General features: G+C 44.2%; 1 protein-coding gene across 1 annotated transcript in view; it reads right to left on the reverse strand.

Moving 5' to 3' along the window:
* The window catches only part of LOC122807698 (ubiquitin carboxyl-terminal hydrolase 4-like), a 1,844,759-nt gene that overhangs the window by 672,821 nt on the left and 1,152,424 nt on the right, over window positions 1-19,514 (reverse strand). The gene's annotated exons all lie outside the window — the stretch shown is intronic.

Below are 19,514 nucleotides of genomic sequence, written 5' to 3' on the forward strand. Positions count from 1 at the left end.
AAACCATCACTATAATTTTACCTACCAAACCTAATGGACTGCTGCTATCAGATACTTTATCTGCTGTCTTATAAAAAAAAAAAAAAAAAAAAAAAAAAAAAAAGCAGCATTCATTAGCCGTATATATACATCATGTAGTCGTCCTGCATAATGCCTGTTGACCCAAACCAATCCCTTGAAAAAAGTCCACTTTTCTTTTCCTTGAGGACTTCTGCTGCATTGTGATTAGAGATGCAGAGAAAGAAGGCAAAAGACAACCACTGAATCTGACACAAAGAAAACTCAAAACTCCTCAAAGCATGCTGGTTAATGAACATTTTGCATTCACTCTTACCCTTATGGCCCAGAATGAGAGTGAAAAAGATCCATAAACAGACCAGATCACTTATCCAGTTAAAAAGAAATGTCCTTGATTCTCATAGTCCTAAAATCAGGATTTACAACACCTTACAGGAAAATGTCACTAGCAATAAGAATACAACCTCATGTAGCAGACTTCAGTGCTTATAGGAAAGGAATCCAATGTTTCCATTAAAGCATAATAGATTCGTGTTTTTGATGAGTGCAATCTGCAAAATTAAGTATGGTTTTAGTTATATACCTTGTACATAACTGCTAAAGAAAAAGAAGGGTAGAACTTCAACTTGCAGGGAAGGTATATATGCTGCTACTTAAAAGATCTTTACAAAATGTGGACCAGACAATAATCATTAAATCCCAAGTCAAACAGGCAAATCTCAGTTTTACATGTATGCATATTTCAAACACATAGCCAACATTTGTTAATGCAAGAATAGTACATCATCATCAACTATTTGTTTTTGACTCAGGTTAGCCAGTTCATCTCTGTGATTCTTCCAAATGGACATATTTTCCCTTGGCACACAGGTCTTCACTTAAATTTTGACGTTAGATTCAGAAGAAGTATCATGCTGCCACACAATGGCAGACCCAAACAACTCCTATATTTATCTGTGTTGCATGTTGCCAAAATGAGGATGCTAATAGCTTTTAAAAACAGATTTACATTATTTTGATCTCTCCTTGTACAAATCACCTTTAAGCACAAAAGTCAGTCTAGCTGGTAGGTAAGGTCACAGAAAAGGTCATTAGACCAACTCAGTCATCCAGGAAAGCTCATAAATACAGTAAAATAGTACATCTTTGAATGCTTTCTAGAAATTAAGTGTCATATTTATGAGCTATCAAAGATATGTATCATAATTTATGTAGCAAAAATGCAAATGTGTAAAATAATTTCACATTAAAATGTTTAGAGCACAGATATTCTCCTAACCTTAGACTGTACATTCAGAGTTATACAGTGTGCAGATCATTTCTATTTGCCATAGTAATCTGTATTATACATGGATAGTACAGCTGTACAAGATCCTTACTTTAACAGTAAATATTAAGGACAAGACAATGTCAACAGTAAATTGTAACATTTGTATTTTGCCCACTTCCTATGTCTCAGATAGACTTCTTCAGCTGTTTGTATTCCACCTAGGAAGACCAACATTGGTTTCAAACTTGTGAAAATACTAATATAGGCAATGGAAAACTCATTATATATATTTGACACACACATAGACACACACACACACACACACACACACACACACACACACACACACACACACACACACGAGTGCAGAGAAAGTACTGACATGTGCTTTCTTCTGTTCCTCAAGGCTCAAAACCCAGTAAGGAAGCATGCTTATAAACAGACAAATACCTACTGGGGGAAATAAAAAATTAATGAGTAAAAGAAAACCTCTAATAAAAACCTGGAAAACACTTATCTAGGCAAACAATAACTGTATACAAGTCTCCAAACAAAGAAAAGGGGTAAGGGAAATTTTACTACTGCAGTGACCAATTCCATAAGGTTCATAGGTTTATAGACAATACTAGACTACAAGGTCTTCACCTCCCATGCGGCAAGGTACAAGGTTTGATCCTGACCTCCAACCAATGGCTGTTAGGGGGTTTGCGTGTTCTCCTTGTGTTTCTGTGGGGCTCCCCCCACCTCCAAAAAATATGCCAAGTGTTTCCATCTAAAAAAACACACCTAAGAATGAAGCTGTGGGCAGAAGCAAACTAAATGTTGGCCTACAGGAAACAGAGTTGTATAGACCAACCACTTTGGGCACCTACTGAGGTGTGTAGTATTCTCAAAGTCGGAGTACACAATGCAGACTGTACCCAATGGCAGGGCTAGCCACTCAACAGTGTAAAAATATAGCTCTAGGTGATGTGGTCGTGTTGAGTGATGTTGCCAAAATGGGCATGGGTATTTGCCAGTGATAAGTGGGTTGAACCCCATGCCTACTTAGACCTACACCAGGGCACCCATGCTAACTGTAGGAGGGGGTGTAATTGTCCCTATTGGCCAGTGTGTGCCCACCTTAAAGCTCAGCAGCCCTGGGTCAATAAGCTACTGGTTGTCTGGTTTCTAGTTGCCCAGCTTGGGTTAGCTGGGATAGCTCTGTTAAGCGACAACTGGATGGAAAACAAATCAACCTGCTACACATGAGCTAAGAAATGTCACACTCCAGTGAGTCTGATAGACTTGTGGCGATCAGACTCAAGTGCAATGATAGGGCAGTATTCATAATTTCAGCCTATGCCCACAGCATGGTTATGACATTGTGGAAAAGACTGCATTCAGACAGCAGATGCAAGGCCTAGTAGATAAAGCAGGACAACATGAATTGGTATTAATAATGGGTGACCTGAACACACATATGGGGACAGAGTACTGAGTATCGGATCTGCCTCAGCTGCAAACATTAGACTTGCGATCAAACTCACAAGCTCCTCCCTGTACCCATAATGCCCCAGTCCATTATCAATACCTCAGATCAAGTTTGCTGCCTTATCATCCTAAGATAGTGCAAGAAAAAAAGAACAGCAGAGCTGGGGCTGAAACCTGGAACAAAAGGTTCCACAATATCCACAAGGTCACTTCAGAAGACGAAAGTAAAGGGGAAGCAGGGTGGGAAGTTGTGGAAGAATGAAAATGGACAGTGGTGAGAAGCTGTGGAAGAATGAAAATGGACAGTGGTGAACACACAATTTTAATCTCTGTTGTCCTTTTCATTCGTTCAACTACTGGGACAGTGTTCTCAGCTATGTGAATCTTGCGTGGCCCTCATGGAAGGATATTCTGGAGAACTGTAGAACCAAAGGCAACTCTGCTTCAGAGGTCAAATCTAGTTTGCAATGAGCAATAAAACGTGTGAGCATTAGACCAGGTAGCTGCTCCACAAAAGTCATTAATGAAAGTTCTACACCAAAAGGCAGAAGACATTGCCATGGACCCAGTGGAATGTGCTTTAGGAGGCTTTGATAGGGAGAGGCAAAAGAAATGCAATCAATAATTCATTTGGTGAGGGTAACTTTAGAAACTGGTGACCCCAATCTGCTCAGGGAGAAAAACAAAGAGCAGTTCCAGCTTCCTGAAATCTTTTGTTCTGTGAAGATAAAAGTGTAGTTGTCTACTTACATCTAAAAGATGTAGCATGTACTCTCCCTTATTAGACAAATTAGGGAAGAAAACTGGAAAATGAACTGTTCAAGTGATATTTGATTAAGATGCTATCTTTGGTAAGACGGATGGGTTTGTTTGTAAAGTGACTGTCTTTCTGAAAAATAATGTAAAGGGATTTGGAAGCTAGAGCCTGGCATTAAGAAATTCACCTTGCAGATGTTAATAGCTACTTGGAATACTGTTTTCTAAGACGAAAATTTTAAATCAGATGGTTCAAAGAGATGTTGGGTCAACCCTTGGAGTACAACTGTTCAGTCACAAGGAGGACATGGCTCTTTCACTGGAGGTCTAAGTAAGAAGATGCTTTTTAGAAAAGCCTTGCACAATTTTGTTGAAGCTAAGAATCATTTTCTCCTGAATGAAAATTAGATACAGCTGCTAATCGTACTTTGACTGTAGAAAAACTAACACCTTCTTTAGAAATAAATCTTAAAAATTCTAGAACTGCAGATGTAGGAGCAGTGAAAGGATCAGCTTCCTTCTGAAGAGCCCAAATTGAAAATCATTTCCACTTACTCCTGTAGATCTTCCTTGTAGAAGCTTTCTAGGAAGACAGAAGTATTCACCGGACTGGTGAGGAAAGCCTGGGCTGTCAAGCTATCACTGGAAAAGGAGAAACCATACAGTCACTTTGAGGCCTGGAGTATTGGGATGCTTCATTCTGGAGGGATGTGAGAGAAGGTCTATGATTGGGGTCCAGTATCCATGGAGGATATCGAAGATGAGACAAAAGGAAGGAGAATCTCACTTGGCGATGCCAGAAGGGTGCAATGAGGATAAAGTACAGTTTTGTACCTACCATAAATGTAGATGTTCGAGTGCGCATACAGCTGCAGTCATCACACTTGGGTTATCCTGCTGTCAGGCGGGTCCTCGGTCGGCCAAATTCCAAAGTCTAGGTCTGGCGTCGGTTGTCGTCGCTTCTTCCCTGACGTCAGTGCGGCAGGGGTATAAAAGAGGCAGCCGACGCCATTTTCTTCAGTTTTTCTTGCCCCAGATGTCAGGTGCTCCCAGAAAGGAAGGCAAAACATGATGTTATGCAAACATACATTAGTAGATCAAACAAAACAGTAGTTGCAAGCAAATACACCATAGAAGAATACCCCAAATAGGTTGCATGATAAAGGTGTTTGGCATAAGCCCTGTCCTAAGAGGGGATGGAGGGAGGGTAACCTGGACTGCAGCTGTATGAGCACTCTAACATCTACATTTATGGTAGGTACAAAACTGTACTATGTTCATCGTGCATACAGCTGCAGTCATCACACTTGGGTAGAGTCCCATAGCTAAGTAAGGGTGGCTGGTACTAAGCGGAATTAGGAGGGGCTAGAAAGCCCTGCAGGACTGCTGTGGCAAAGCCCGCTCTAAATTTTGAGTAAAGTGGAAGGTGGTAGTGCTTGGAGAAAGTGTGCACTGAACTCCAAGTTGCTGCTTCCAAAATGTCTTTGGTAGGGACCCCCCTGAGGAAAGCTGCTGAGATAGCTGTAGCCCTGGTGGAGTGGGATCTGATGTATACAGGCACTGATTTTCCATGAAATGAATAACAAAAGCATATGCAGTGAGTTATCCATTTTGAAATAGTCTGTTTGGAAATAGCTTTTCCTTGAGCACCTGTAGCATAGGACACAAAGAGTTGCTCAGATTTTCTGAATTACTTTGTTCTGTCCAAGTAATAACGAAGTTGCCTGTGAATGTCCAAGGAATGCAGTAGCCTCTCTCCTTTGTTCTGTGGATTTGGATAAAAGGTAGGTAAATGAATAGTCTGATTCAAAGCCACACTGGATACTACCTTTGGCATGAAGGTAGGGTTGGGTTCGTAAGGAAACCCTGCCCTGATGGAAAATGATGAATGGTTGCACAGCCATGAGGGCCTGTAGCTCCGAAACCCTACGTGCTGAGGTAATAGCCAGAAGGAAGGCCGTTTTCCATGACAAGTATTGTAGCTCTGCTGTAGCAGCCGGCTCAAAAGGAGGCAGTGTCAGCTTCTCCAATACGAAGTTGAGGTCCCAAGCTGGAGCTGGTGGTTTCCGTGGGGGTTGTATATTTTTTGCCCCTCTGAGGAACTGCCTTAAAAGAGGATGTGAGAATAAAGGAGGATCCGTATTGTACTGTGCTGAAATGGCTGAAGCGTGGATCTTGATGGAAGAGAAGGAAAGGCCACTGTTTAACATCTCAGCTAGGTACTGTAAAATTTGAGGTATATTTATTACCCATGGATTCTGACCCTTAGCTTGATTCCAGGCACAAAATCGTTTCCATTTGGCGGAGTAGGTTTTTCTAGTAGAGGGTCTCCTGGCCTCCAAGATGACATCCTGTACCTCCTTGGAGAGGAGAATCTGTTGGAAAATTAAGGTATTCTCCATGCAGCTAGATTTAGAGTTCTGAGCTGGCTGTGAAGGGTCTTGTAATTGTGCTGGGACAAAAGAAGAGGAACTTGTGGAAGGATCCATGGTGGTGAGTGTGACAGGCTCTTTAGGAGAGGATACCAGTGCTGTTGTGGCCAGTCTGGAGCAATGAGAATCATTTGTGGCCTCTCTGCTCTGATTTTTAATAGGACTTTGGCCAGTAGAGGTAGAGGCGGGAAGGCATAGACTGTCAATGCTGTCCAATTGAAAGAGAGTGCGTCCACTTTCCAGGCCTGTGGATGATAGGACCTTGAGCAGAATTTCTCCAACTGGTAATTTCTGTGGGTAGCAAACAGATCTATGTCTGGCTGTCCCCATGCCTGAGTTATCTTTGAGAAGACTTGAGGATGCAACTTCCATTCGTGTGGGTCTGTCATATTTCTGCTTAAGTTGTCTGCCAGTGTGTTTTCCTTCCCTGGCAGGAATTGTGCCTGTAGTTGAATTTGTAATTCCAGTGCTGTGTTCCACAGCGTCATGGCTTGTCTGCACAGGGGGTATGAATGCGTTCCCCCTGTTTGTTTATGTACCACATGGCTGTGGTGTTGTCTGTCCTTATTAATAGCTGGCCTGGATGCAGTAGGTCTTTGAAGGTCATAAGAGCATTTTGCACGGCTAGCATCTCCTTTTGGTTGATGTGTAGGTGCATCTCTTTTTGGGACCGTTTTCCCTGAATACACTGACCTGCCATGTGTGCTCCCCAGGCGTAGTCTGAGGCGTCTGTTGTGATGATTTGAGTTGCTTGTGGTAAGCAGAAAGGAAGACCCGTGTTTCTTTGGCATGCTTGAGCCCACCACAAAAATTCCTTTTGAAGGCATGGAATGAGTGGTATAATTGTTTCCAAGCTGTGGCTGTGTTGAGACCATAAGTTTTTTAGGTACCATTGTAGTTTCCTCATATGCAGCTTTGCAAATGGTATTAGTAGGATACAAGATGCCATGAACCCCAGAGCCTGCAGGATTTTCCTTGCAGTTAGCCTGGATAAAGTTGCCATTCTGTTGAAGTATTGAGACAGTTGCCCTTGTTTGTCTGGTGTGAGGTAGGCCATCTGGGTCGTTGTGTTTAAGCTGGCCCCCAGGAAAATTATCTGTTGAGAAGGTATTAGTTTTGATTTCTTTTTGTTCACTGTGTACCACAGGCAGTTTAACAGTTTTATTACAAACGCCAGATGTTGCAATAGAATGTCCTTGCTGTCTGCTTGGATCAGGCAGTCATCCAGATATGGGTAGATTTGGATTCCTCGTTGTCTGCAGAAGGCAATTACTGATGCCAGGCATTTCGTAAACACTCTGGGCGCAGTAGATAAGCCAAAGGACAATGCAGAGAATTGGTAATGGGTTGAACCTGCAAGAAATCTGAGGTATCTTCTGCAATCTTGTCTGATAGGGACATGCAGGTATGCCTCCTTGAGGTCCAACGTTACCAGCCAAGACTCCTTGCCCAGCATGGGAAGAAGCTGCGGTAATGTGAGCATCTTGAATTTTGGTACCTCTAGATATGTGTTTAGTATAGATAGGTCTAAGATGGGTCTCCAATCTTTGTCCTTCCTTGGTACCAGAAATAGCCTTGAATAAAAACTTGACCTTGTTCTTTTGCAGGTACCTCTTGAATTGCTGTCATATCCATGAGAGCGGTAATTTGTCTTTGTGCCTCTGCCCATTGATTTTGTGGCAGGTTTGGCATGCCTCTCATTTTTGGAAGGGTGCAAAAGTGGAACCTGTACCTCTGTCTATAATATCCAGAATCCATTTGTCCTTTGTAACAATGTGCCAGTTTTTTTGAAAATAAGGCCAGTTTTCCGCCCAAAGGTGCTGCCATTATAGCTTTGCTTGGCAGGCATAGGGGAAAGTCATTGTGTCTGTTTTCTAAATGACTGTGGTCTATCTTCTCCACCTCTTGGGGCTGGCGTTTGCCACTGTCTAGCTCTGTAAGATCCTTGAGGTTGTCCTCTACCCCTTGGGCGTCTGTATCTGCCCCTTTGGGGTCTGTCCGTGGCTGGAAAGGACCAATTTTTTGAAGGCCAGTTTCTGCTAAAGCGTGGAGGCTGCACCTGCAAGAAATCTTTAACTGTTTGCATAGATTTCGCTTCTTCCTCCATTTTCTTTAGTACCACCTCAGCTTTAACACCGAACAATACATCTTTTTGTAGTGGTGCATCTAATAACTTTGCTTTGACATGATCTGGTAAAGTTTGCTCTTTGAGACAAGCATGTCTACGTATGACAGACCCCGTGACAGCAGCTCTACATGAGGCCTCTAAAGCATCAAAACCACACTGCAAGGTATGTTTCCCCACTTGTTCTGCTCCATGCAACAAATCCTGCAACTCTTTCAAGTCTGGTTGTTCTGTTTCTGTCATTTTGCTTTTCAGCTGAGAAAGCAAGAACTGTTGGTATTTTAACATATGAAATTGACAGTTTAATGCCCTCATGGTTAAAGTGACTGATGTATACACCTTTTCCCCCCACCTTTCTAATGCTCTGGAATCTCTCTCTGAAGGTAGAGAGTTTTTAGCAGTAGAGGCCTTAATCCCCTTGGGACCCTGTGAAATTGTTTCTGGGTCAGCAGTATGGCTTTTATAAAGGAACTGGCGAGAATCAGGAACCCGGTAATATCTGTCTGGTTTAACAGGGGCTGGAGGTAAAGAATCTGGATTAAGACTGGCTTCTGCATACACATCATCCAAAATATCTAAGACAGGAGGAATAGCCAGGGGCCTATGCTGGGGAAGTAGTAGAAATTCCCTGAGCCTTTTCTTGGAATCTGAGTAATCTTGGCCTTCCCAGTGGAAGTGCTCTCTCAATGTATGCAGGGTTTCCCCAAAAGAGTAGTCCTCAGGGGGGGAGACCGAGGGAATAGACTCCTCAGCATCAGAGTCTTCAAATGGGGAATAGGCGTAATTCCTGGACCTCAGAATAGTCTGAGGTAATAGAAGCCTGGTCTGAGGAAGGGGAGTCTTCCTCCAACCTGGGCCTTTTGTCTGGGGGGGGGTTTGAGAACCCCTGATGAGAGTAATCAAATCCTCAGCCATTTTAAGCATCTGTTTCTTAGGCATGGGGCCTTGAGAGGGGGGTCTGAGGACCCTGTTTTTTAATTTTCATTGCAGCTTTAGATTTAGTGAACAATTTAATAGAGGAGGTGATAGGCCTGAAAACGCCTTCAGAAATGGCAGGCCTCGCTAAATTTTCGGTTTCCCCGCCAAGAGTGGCGTTGGTATCTGCAGTGGGAATGGAGACCGAGGATCCTGCGACCTCGGGTAATGTAGTCGCCGGTAAAGTAGTTTCATCGGTAGTCAGGGGCTGCGTAGGCGCCTCGCTGAGAACCTGAGAACCGGTAGTCAGCCTAAGCGTGATCTCAGTACTCGGTGCAGGCCTCGGATGTCTGTCCTTATCCTTGCGTTTTTTGCCTAAAACTGGCGTCGGTGCATCCGAAGACATGATGTAATTACATTTTTTGCCAAAATAATGAAGGGTGAACTCCGCCCGGCGCTTAATAGTGCGCTTGTTAAACCTAGCACAAAAACGGCAGGCCGAGACGTCGTGGTCTGGCCCTAAGCAAGGTATACAGTAAGAGTGAAAATCCTTATGCGGTATTTGCTTCCCACAAGAAATGCAATTATTAACTTTGTCTGACATTGGTCCGAGGCAAGAAAAGTTTCCCCAACGGGGTACTTAGCTTTAAAGAAGACTTCGGGTGAAATACTATTCGTAAATCTCAGGAGCTGGCCGACCGGCACTTGCGAATTGCTTCTGCTTCGGGCACCGCGCGGCAAGAAAGACTGAAGAAAATGGCGTCGGCTGCCTCTTTTATACCCCTGCCGCACTGACATCAGGGAAGAAGCGACGACAACCGACGCCGGACCTAGACTTTGGAATTCGGCCGACCGAGGACCCGCCTGACGGCAGGATAACCCAAGTGTGATGGCTGCAGCTGTATGCATGATGAACATCGGAGAAGCGCTTTCTGCAAGAATTCTGAAATCAGAGGTAATGAGGGATAAGCAAACCAGAGGGCCGAACATGGACTAGAGCATCTCTCGGTGACCCCCCCCCCCAAGGAGAGATTATGGCCAAGAACCTACTGGCAAGGGAAGATGCAAAGAGATTGCAGTAAGGTTAGCCCCAAAGAGGAAAATTCTCTCAACCACTGATCGATTGAGAGATCACTTGTATCAGAATAGACCTGCTGAGTTTGTCTGCTACTATCTTGGATTTCCCTGGTGCGTTGCCATAAGAAAGCAATTGGAGGATATCGCCCACTGCCACACTCATTACTTCTCGGCAGAGGATAACATCGGGCTCACCCCTGTTGATTGATATAACAAACTACAGACATAATGTTAGTCTATATTGCGATGCTCCTCACAGGAAGAACATCTTGAAAGGCCTGCAACACTAGTAGGACTGCTCTCATCTCCAAGACACTGATATGTGAACTGGTCTCTGGGGGGACCATGTGTCTTGGACAGTCTGCCCCAAGAAATGCCCCCGCCTAACCCCAAATGGGAGGTGTCCGTGGCTACTGGAGGGGACAGAATGAAAGGACGGCCTACGTAAACTTCATCCAAATGAATCCACCACTGAAAATGATCCTTGCAGACTCAGGTGAATTTGACTGGAAGACAAGGGATGATGCAGAATACACAACTGGAGAACACGTATATAAAACTGGGCCATTGGAACCAAGGTTATGGCCACTGCCATCGAACCTAAAGCCTGAAAGATAAGTCTGGCTGGCGGAGGTGAACAATTATTGGTTGAACCTGAAACTTGACTGTGTCTACACGATGTAAAAGGAAGAGAGGCAATTTGACTTGCTGTGTTCAGCTGTGCACCTATGAACTCCAGGCTTTGTACAGGATATAGATGAGATTTGGAGATACTGACTGAAATGGCTAGTCCTTGACAAAACTGGAGCAAATAGTCCCTGGACTAAATTCGAAGATGCTTTGTTGTGGCAGTGAGGAGCCAGTCGTCTAGGTATGGAAACAATGAATCCCAGCAATAAGTGAGCTGCTACCACCGCCATATATAAAACACTCTGGGGGGGGGGGCTGTGGTCAGACCAAATGGCAGGGCTCTGAACTATTAATAACTGGCCCCCAGCCAAAATCACAGAGATCTTCGGATTCGTCTGTTCATCTTGTTGTGAAAGTACGTGTCCTGAAGATCGATTGAGGACATCCAATCATCCTTGCTTAGAAAATGCAGAATGGACAGAACTGTAACCATTTGGAACTTTGACGTCTTCACAAACTGGTTCAGTTTGCTTAGATCCAAAATTGGTTTCAGGTCCCTAGTCTTCTTGGGCACTAAAAAGAACCTTGAATAAGTTCCGAATCCTCTCTTGTCTGATGGGACCTCCTAGATGACTTCTAACAGCGTTTGAATTTCTTGAACTGCAGCTTCTCTCTGACTGGGTGGGATGTCAGGAATCCTTATTTTGGTTGTGAGAATCTGGAAAAATTGTATGAAATAACATCTGGATATTATTTTTAGCAGACAAAAATCTTTTTGTTATACAAGCCCAGGTATTTGGGTGCAAAGACAAGTGCTCCCCCCTGAATGCCTCCAGAGGTGGGCAGTCGAGCAACCCTTCAGAAGTGTTGAAAGGGTTTATCCAAAAAGGAATCTTGGAAACCCTGGTTTTGCTGGCCTCCTCTATGACAAGGACAGTGTCTTCCATTTGAACTCCCCCCTCTGCCTCTGGAGAAGTTATCCCCACGTAAATCCTGAAAAGCTCTCTGGGACTTATGGGACCACATTTTATTGCCACATCCATCACCGACGGGTAGAAAAGAGTATCCTTACAGCAGAGTCTTTCCATCTTGTTCACTCTGGGAAAGTGTTTCTTTTACAGTAGGGCCAAACAAAGACATTCCATCAAAGGGAGCCATTGATGAAAGCAGACTTGAAAGGCTGTGGGAAGTCACAAACACATCCAGGCATGTCTCCTTATGATAATGCCTGAACCAACAGCCAGTTGAACCACAGCTCTGTTCCACTAGCTCCTTTTTAGTGGCTGCCGCCACAACCAGAACATCAACAGGGTCTTCTTTACTCCAATGTAATGTATCCTTCAGTGGTGCCAAAATTTTATCTGGGCATCAGGAAATGGGCTCAAGTGAATCACATTCTTTCTATACCCGGCAAAAGATTAAAATTGATAAGCTCGCCTGTCTGGGGAGTCACCCAAGACATAGATGGGTTGGACCCAAAAGCTTCCAGAAAAACTTCTCTGGGGAGAAGGTAAGACCATCCAATTTTTTGTTTAAGGATCTCTAGGATGTCTTTGAAGGAGGCATTACCTGATGGAGATCTGGGGTCCCTTCCCCCTCACTAAAGTCAGTATCAGTGACAGATTCCATAGGGGAATTTGTGAGTCTCCTTTTGCATGTTCTCTTTCAGGGAACCTCTTCAATGGGATGGTCTGGAGTGGTATCCAAAGAGATGGGAATTTCTCAATGGGGACTTTCTGGATGCTAAATGGTGCCTGCTGTACCTGTGGAGTAGGCCTGAGAGGATAAAAGCTCGGACCCGAAGGAAGAAGGGATGTAAGATACAGGGGATGAAAGGGTAGTCAAATGTCTCAGTTGAGAGAAAAACCTCTCCACCACTTTGAAAGCAGACAGAGCAGGATAAGCTGTGGCTTGTCACATCTCAGCCAAAACCTCCAAAGCTGCCAATCCTCGACCCTGTCAGGATCAGTGCCTTGAGGACGGAGTCATACCAGAGCTGTCCAATGCCGAAGCTACAAGGGGCAAGGATGGTTCTGATACCAGACTGGAAGCCAGCCCCTCAAATCTGGCACTGATACTTAGGCTCAGAGACTCATCCTGATCCAAAGGAACCAGAGCAGAACTAATCAGGAAGGCCATGGGAGTCTAGAGTTAGTTGTCTTCGGATCAGAAGCAGACACTCTCCAGGCTCTTGGATCAAAGCGCTCCAAAATTATGGGATAGATCAGAGAAGGAGAGATCATTACATGAGAATTGGATGGGAGTCTCATGGATCCGATGGGAGATGGGGACAGAATAACTCCCATCTGAATCTGAGCAATTTCCTCATCGTCATCCTATCCATATCGGCCTCTGACAGACTTCTGGAGGACCTAATGGAAGAGGTGGTTGAGTGGGGTCTAGACTCTCCTTTTAGTGTCCCTTGGAAAAAAGGGAAATAGAGTTGAGGAGAAAACGGTTTAATGGTGAACCCAGGTGAGCTGGTTTGAGAAGACTTAGTTAAAAGAACGGTCAGATCCTAGAATTAGAGTGCTTTCTCTTAGGATCAGAAGACGTCCAATCCAAAGGATTTTGGATTTTTTGAGGAAGTTCTGAAGAAGTCGCTGTAGTAGCCTTTGGAGAATGGGTTGGGGGATCTTTTACAAGACTCCTTCGCCTCCGAAGAAGATTTTGTAGATTTACCAGGGTGATGAGTCCCTAAAGAGGACGACGAATAAGGCAACAACATCCTTTTAAGCACTAATTTATTATGCCTCTCACTAAGTGCCCTAGAATTAAAGGCAGCACAAATTAAGTAATCAGTACTGAGGTGAGACGCTCCAAGGCAGTAGACGCACTCCCTGTGGGCATCAGGACTTGGAACATTACGCCCACAGGATGTGTACTTTTTAAAGCCTGTAGGTTTCTCAGCCATTTCTAAAGAAAAATAGCAGGCCCTGAAAGGGAGAAAAAGGCAGAAGAACAGTAAGAATACATAAAGATGTTTTTTGTAGTTAAGAAGACTACAATCAATGGTAGGAAGGTAAGCGAGACAAGTATAAGCTATGGTATGTCCGAATTATCAAAAGGGAGAAAAAAGGAATAAAAAGGCAAACGGAAAAGAAACCTGAATATTTAAAAGTTAGGTGAGGGAGGGGGGTAACTGGAGAAGGACAGATGAAAGGTTTTAAAGAATTGGTTACTCACAAAAAAAAAAAACTGCAAAAATATCCAAAATCGCTCTCAGAGAAGGATTCTCACCTGTGCGAGATGGCGGCAAATGAGATCTCAGGTACTGCTAGCTGACTTGGACATTATGGGTAGAGGTAGAAGCTTGGGAGTTGCATCTGAAAGTCTAGTTAATGCCACCAAGTCGGATTCAAGGTCAGATCAGATACCCAGCAGTTGAGGAATGAATGAAAAGAACATCAGATCAGGATACGAGGACTGCCTAGGTCCGCACGGGTGGGACAACAGGAAAAAAGGAGGAGAGGCCACTCGACTTCTGTCTGGCAAATGGCTTGATGGTAATCAACACATGGTTCAGAAACAGAGACCATCACAATATCATATATAAAAGTGGCCCACATGCAACTCAAGTAGATTTCCTTCTAGTAATGAAAGGGCACAGGGGTAGAATAAGTGATTACAAAGTAATTTCTAGTGAAACAGTCAGCCTACAGCATAAACCAGTGGTTGCACCAATCAGCTGCAAACAGTCAGAGAAGGCTCCAAGATCAACAGACCAGGACGAAGACCTGGAAGTTGACTGGAGAGAAACAGTTCAAGGAATTACTTGATGGGTTGATGATGATGGCACTTCCCCTGACATACTGTGCCAGCTGCCTGCAGCCCCTCCGATTCTAGCTTTAACCTCTTCAGTCAGACTCCCCTTCTCCTCAGCTACACCCCTCTCAGATACTTGAAGCTATTAACCTGTTTCACTATCTTCCCTTCTATCTCAATTAGCAGTTTCTTCTGATTTCGCCAATTTGCTGTTATTATCACTGCCTCATCAGTACTTCGTTTCATCCCATGTGCATTCAGTTTTGCATTCCATTCCCCTATCCCTTGCTGAAGTTCTTGCTCAGAGTCTGCCTGTAATGTTGCATTTTCTGCATACGGTAACTGCGTCGATCTGTCTCCTTCAACCTCTTTGCTAATGTAGTCCATCACCAGTATGAACAGCAGTGGGCTCACAGCTGAACCCTAGTGCACATCCACTCTCACTGGGAACCCCTCTGTGAGACCAAACCCTGTTCATACTTGAGTCATCAGGTCCTTGTGCATAGCCTGCACTAATTTCACTAATGTTTCTGGGACTTCAAACTACTATAGTACTGCCCAAATCAGCTTTCTTGGGACCTTGTCATATGCTTTCTCCAAGTCTAGGAATGCCCAGTTGCACCCTTCTTCTCAACTGTCTCACTGCAAACATCGGGTCAGTGTGCTGCATTTAGATCTGAATCTGAATTGCTCATCTCCCATCTTACTTTCTACTACTCTGTGTATCCATCTATCAATCACCCTCTCTAGAACTTTCATACAATGTGACTGGAGTTTGATGCCTCTGTGATACCCACAGTTGTGGATGTCCCCTTTGTTCTGTATGACAGAAGAAGGCCAAAGAAGCTGAAAAACAAGCTGTACAAAACAGTGGTGTGATCAGTACTACTGTATGGTACAGAAACATGGGGAGTGCAGTTACAGCAACTGGAAGTTAGAGGTGATGGAGATGAAGCACCAGAGATGGGTGGTACGATGCACACAGTGGGACAGAAGAATAAATATAGACAAAAGAGCAGACGCCAGAGTAGCTCCATTTGCAGAAAAGGTCAAAGGAACAGATTCTAGTGGTTCAGGCACATGTGCAGAAAAGAAGAAAACAATCTGGTGAAGATGATTTTGGGCAGACACCACTTTAGCTTGGGTGGATGCTTTAGCTGCTGGAGTAAAGACGCATACTTAGGGTTTTAGGTACAAATGACTGGCAGATACTGCAATTTTTAAAACTGTACTCTGCACCTAGGCAAAAAAGACTATGAGAGTGAAGATTCTTGTAGGGAATCTACCTACCACAATCACACTTTCCGTTTGTAGATGGCATCTAGGAAAATAACTGCAAATCTTTCCAGAAAGAACAGGGAAGGTTCTTCCAAGAGGCACTTATCTGAATCACTGAAGGTACAAGATACCAGTCAGCATGTGTAGAACAGACTGATGGGTGTGAGACCTGTATTTGCACTGGAAGTGAGACAGTATCAAGTTTTCATGCTCATATGTCCACTTACATACCCTTACGCCCACAGGCTTAAGTCATACAGCAGATGTGTACGGCTCTATGAAAGGTTCTGGCCTTGGTACCCTGGCCGAACATACAGGTTATTTGTCAAGATAACCCAAAAGTTTAGAATACCGCAACAGTGATCTAAGGAAGGACATCTAAGTATGTTTCTATGATGGACACTTAATGCAGACACTGCATGCCAGTTCAAATTGAGGTAAACCTAGGGGGTCTTAAATGCCTTTCAGAAAAGCCAAACATAAGTTGGCTGCTATCTGTGAAGCAAGCGGTATGAAAACTGTAGACATATGCACTTTGATGGAAAAGTATACCAAATCTGATCCAATCAGATGGTTTCTGTGATCAAGTATCCTTTCAGACTGGACAGTTAAATGAGTCTATACCTTTTCTGGTAGTCCAACCAACATCACTTCTCCATTCTTTAAACATATGTAGCAGGTTTTATAGCTTTCTTAAGGATGCTTATTTTAAACTTTACATGCAAACGCAACTGTTACTATGAAACATTCCAACTTCCAAGGTGGGATTTGCAGCATCTTGAGATGGGAAGGGAACACTGTGCATTAACAAGAACATAGCAAAGATTTATGCAGAGTCATAGGGTCATGAAGGAAGAGTATCTAGTTTGATTACCAGTTAGAATTACGGTCATCTCACAGGTTCATAGGTAGGTAACTAGGCTATCTGCCCGAGGGCATTTTTAAGCCTAGCCAGAGTGTGTCGGCTTCCGCCGTCCCATTGATTAATTAACTGAGCCTCTGTCAAGCAGAGCCAATGAAGTGATCCCAGGGGTGTATTTTCTGTTACCCATCCACTCGTCAAGGCTGCTCTTGAAGAGTGTTAGTGAGGGGCTCTGCCTAATGTAGTTAGGAATTTTGTTCCAAAGCATGTGGAGTCTCTGTGACAGGAATCTATCCCTCCAGCATGTTCTATTTATTGTTGTGGCGAGGTTTAGCTCACTAGAGCGTGTGACTCGCAGTAACTTGGATTTTTTTTAGGTGGAGCATGTCCATCAATTCTGAGTTGGACATGGCTTTGTAAGTCAGGCAGAGATCACCTCAGAGTAAGCGATATGCCACTGAGTACAGCTGGAGTCTTTTCAGTCGGGCTGCAAAGAACATTTGTTTGAGGCCAGTAATCCTCTTGGTGAGGTGCTTTTGTGGTCTTTCCAGCTGTTGGAAGTGTCTTGTGAGGTACATCCCAAATGGGGCATTGTACACTATGATGGGTCTGATGAGTGACGAGTATAGGGGCATTATAGCCTCTTTATTTCTAGATGCGAACCCCTTAGTAATTAGATGGGCCACATAGAAGGATTTCCTAACTACTTTGGCAATATGATTGTCAAAGGAGAGATTACCATCTACCTGGGTCCACAGATCTCTTATTATCTCTTCTGTATTAAAGGGGCTGCCGCCTATGTGGTAATTCGTGGGTGTTTTGTTTTTTCCAAACGGGATGACTATGCATTGTTTGGCATTTAGCTTGAGGCCATGACTTTGACACCAGGTGTCTGCCTCAGTAAGGCCTTTTTGAAGGATGCCCGTGTCAGCTGGAGAGTCAATTATGGCTCCCAGTTTGCAGTCATCGCCGAACTTGGCTAGCCATAGTCCTCCTGTATTTGCCTGTACTTCTGAGAAATATATGCCGAACAGTAGGGGTCCCAGAACTGATCCTTGCAGGACACCACATGTGACTGATTTAGAGTCGGACCTGGAGCCTGCTATTCTTACCGTGTGAGTTCTGTCTGTAAGCCAGTTGGCAACCCATCTTGTGACATAGGGGTTTATGTTCAGGCTGGTGAGTTTTTCTTTAATACCAGAGTGAGGAATGGTGTTGAATGCCTTGGCGAGATCAAGGTAGGCTGTATGAACCACCTTTTCCTCGTCTATGGCCTTAGTGACCGTCTCGAAGAAGTCAACCAGGTTTAGTAGGCATGATCTGCCCTTAAAGCCGAACTGGGTCTGGTCAAGTGTTTGGAGGTTCCCAATGTCTTTGTTAATGAGTTCCACGATGATGTGCTCCATAGCCTTGCAGACCAGGCTAGTCAGGCTTATGGGGCGATAGTTACCAGGGTCAGTTGTGGCCCCCTCCTTTGTGGAGCGGAATAACTGTTGCTGTGCGCCATTCTATGGGCATGTAGCCCGTGGAAAGGCTGAGGTTGAACAACGTGTTTAGGTGGGGGGTTAGTTCATTCTGTAGTTCGTGCAAGACGCAGCCTGGGACACCATCTGGCCCCATTGATGCTGTGTTTTTGGCTTTTGAAAGGGCTATTTTCACCTGTGCTTCTGTGATTTCCGGGACACTACACTTTTCCGGTATTGTTGTGGGCCCTTTTGAAGGTGAGAGGGAGGTGAAGTTTGCACTGAATCTATCTGCCAGGATGTTGGCAATATCAGTAGGTTCAGTATATTTTGTGCTATTTTGCACTAGCTCAGAACATATCTGCAAGTTGCCACTTAAATTCTTGACATAGCTAAAGAAGGCTTTGTGGTTATCTTTTGAATCCTTGGCTATTTTTCTTTCGAAGTTAGCCTTAGATGATTTTATGAGGGACTTCAGTTTCTTAACGATACTGATCAGGGATGTCTTTCCTTCTTGGGATTTGCTTTTTTTCTGAACTAGTTTCCTCCTCCTGTTGTATAACCTGTTTATGGCAGGGGTCCACCAGACTGGTTTCCTTCTCTTAGGGGAGTGAGTCTTGGTCTTGCTAGGGATGGCACGATCCATGCATCCTTGTAGGTGCTCAGAGTGCAATTGTAAAGGATTCTACATCGTGGGCAGTGTTATCCTTTAAGCGTGGGGGGCTGTGAAACTTACCACCTCTGCCTTAAGTAAGGTGAAGTTTGCTTTAGAAAAGTTTTTCACTGTGGTTTCCATGGTTGGGGGTGGTGGTGGGGTGTGGACATCCAGGGTGATTAGTTTATGGTCTGATCTAACCAGTGACGGGGTTGACCTTCGGTACGGAACACGTCGCCCATGTTGGTATGACCAGGTCCAATATGTTACGGCCTCTGGTAGGGGAGTTGACCAGCTGATCCAGGGCATTTGAGTTGATAAATTCCAGGAAGAGCTGAGCCTGGGAGTTTGTACTCAAGTAGTTTTCCCAGTTAATGGTAGGGTAATTGAAATTGCCCAATATCAGGGTGATCGGTAGGACCTTCATGTTTTCCAGTGTCTCCAGAAAGGCAGAGTGGTGGTCCTGGGTCATGGAGGGTGATCTGTAGCAGGCCACAATTTGCATTGCAGATTTGCCCGATGTTAGATGCACATGGATGATCTCAGAGGTATCATGCTGTGCCACTAACCTGGAGGTGTGAGTATCCTTGATGAATATGGATACAACCCCTCCTTTTGTGTTTCGGTCCATGTTCTGTGGTCGAAATGTGTGGTACGAGTTGTAGCCCAGTAGTGCTGGAGTGCTCACTGCAGCCTTGAACCAGGTTTCAGTTACTGCACAAATTTCGACGTTCTCCATACTTAAGAGTGCTTAGAGCGCACGCATTTTGAGATTTATACTCCTGGCGTTGAGTA

This window comes from Protopterus annectens, chromosome 7.part1, assembly GCF_019279795.1.
Source record: "Protopterus annectens isolate FY-2018-M chromosome 7.part1, PAN1.0, whole genome shotgun sequence".
NCBI lineage: Eukaryota > Metazoa > Chordata > Ceratodontiformes > Protopteridae > Protopterus > Protopterus annectens.